Source organism: Selaginella moellendorffii, unplaced genomic scaffold, assembly GCF_000143415.4.
Source record: "Selaginella moellendorffii unplaced genomic scaffold, v1.0 SELMOscaffold_0, whole genome shotgun sequence".
Lineage (NCBI taxonomy): Eukaryota > Viridiplantae > Streptophyta > Lycopodiopsida > Selaginellales > Selaginellaceae > Selaginella > Selaginella moellendorffii.
In genome coordinates this window covers 6,501,800-6,504,172 of record NW_003314261.1, presented here as the reverse complement: position 1 = coordinate 6,504,172, position 2,373 = coordinate 6,501,800, and positions in this window count along the sequence as shown.

Genomic DNA, 2,373 nt, shown 5'->3' with positions numbered 1-2,373 from the left:
AACACTTTAAGTGAACAATTTTCATGTTACTAATAGAAGCTTAGGAATTGTACTTTATAGATGTGTCACGAATCACTTTCTCAACTACAATTGACACTTCTTGAGCTGGTGGAATCCTCTTTTTTTTTATCCCATTATGTAACATCTCAACAGAAGGCCTTGTTTCTAATATTTTTCTTTCTTAAATGCTAATGCTTTTGAAAGTTGCTCTATATTATATATCAAATCCAATAAACATGTTTTATACAAACTTATCTTCTCTTTCTTTACCTCAAAAGAATACTAGCTTAAGTGCTTACTTTTTAAGAGATTCATTATTGGGGTGTATGTGAGGTCCTTAAGTGGTTGGTTCTAATTAAAAAGATAATATTAAAAGGTAACAAAAATAAAGAAGAAATAAGAGACTTCATCTCTTCTAACCACTCTATCCCACAGAAGGAAGTAATACATTTTGCCCTTGTAAATGGCACAATATAAAGGAAAATTCTTGCAAAACCAACACTTGAATCAATAATAATGGTGTCATAGGCAAGAGGATTGATTATAGACCTTTCAAAAAATATAAAATTTCTATAGCTATTTTGATTACATGTTTCATCTATGCAATCCAAATGCCTACAATAGTAAACTATAGACACTATTCCTTCAAAATGCTAAAGGTGTGTGGTCTTGATCTTACACCAATTTTAGACAGTTTATTTGGTCTCCATCCCTTTTCATTTGGAACTAGTGTTGTTGATAAAAGGTTTTAGATCAAAGAAGATATTGTTGTTGTAGTAGGATGGAAGCTCACTCATGGGTATATATAGAAATAAGTGTATCTTGACTGAGAAGTGGGAAAAGTGGAAAACATTACTAATACCTTTGAATATTACTGAAGATGGAGCTCATGAATTTGGGGCTAACACTAGCATAGTTTTTCCACTTAAATTGGAAGAGGAGGAGAGGATGATGACTAACTCTTTCTTCACATTCACTTTAGCTTAAACACTTTGATTGGAAATCCATAAACTTGAATCTCTATAACGTTTGGTTTATGTTTTATCTTTCTACCCTTGCCAACACTAGAAAGATAAAATACCAAGCAACAACCATACTAGTATTGTTGTAGATCACAACCTCTAACAAAATAGAGCCAAAATGAAGATAAAAATGGCAACATAAAAAACTTTTAGAAACATGATTTTAAGAGAACAAAAGTGGTAAGTGATCTCAAAAATGTAGAAGAACCTTTTCATCCTTCTTTATAGGTTTTGGAGTTCTCTATCTCCCTTATGCTACTTGTAAAAATCTATAGTGAAACATAAATTGAGATTTAAGGAGATCAATAAGAAGAATAATAACAATGTACAAATGAATTTAAATACTATAGCATATCTAATATGTGTAAGTGTGATAGTATTATCATATGTTCTGTTGTCTATTTCATGCACACAAATCCAAGAAAAGGTTTTCAGCACGTGAAGTTTGATTGTTAGTGATGATAGTAATAACATTCTGCTTTAGCATGGAGATGCAAGATATCCGATCACATGTAAAATATCAATAGTTTGTCAAATCTTTAGTGTTAGGTGATGTTAGTAATGATAATTCTTCAATGACATAGTTTTGATTCTCAATATGAGTTGAGTTTTAGCCATATATACAAATACTCCTCAATGACATTTAGAGCATATGCCTATAATTTAGGTTCATACACAATACAAAACAAATTTATGGATATGGATTCATCCATTCATAGATTAAAATAGTACAATATATTTAATATAATAATGCAACATACCAGATTTATACTCTTTAAAGTTCTGTCATGAATCCAAAATATGTATGAAATCTTGTTTAGAATGCATCCTTTCTATATAAATGGGAAAACAAATATTAATTGTCAAATAACTTACATATTGAAAGGTGCTATATATACCATCATTTAAAATTTTTTTAAAAAATTACATACAATAGGGTATAAGCCAAGTAGTTTCTGGCCTCGAGGGCCCGAGGTTATTCAAATAACCTCGGGCCCCCGGACCCGGAAACTGCCCGAGGTCGAGGTCCGGCTCGCCACCTCGGGCAGTTTCTGGCCTCGAGGGCCCGAGGTTATTCAAATAACCTCGGGCGCCCGGACCCGGAAACTGCCCGAGGTCGAGGTCCGGCTCGCCACCTCAGGCAGTTTCTGGCCTCCAGGGCCCGAGGTTATTCAAATAACCTCGGGCCCCCGGACCCGGAAACTGCCCGAGGTTGAGGTCCGGCTTGCCACCTCAGGCAGTTTCTGGCCTCCAGGGCCCGAGGTTATTCAAATAACCTCGGGCCCCCGGATCCCCAAACTGCCCGAGGTCGAGGTCCAGCTCGCCACCTCGGGCAGTTTCTGGCCTCGGA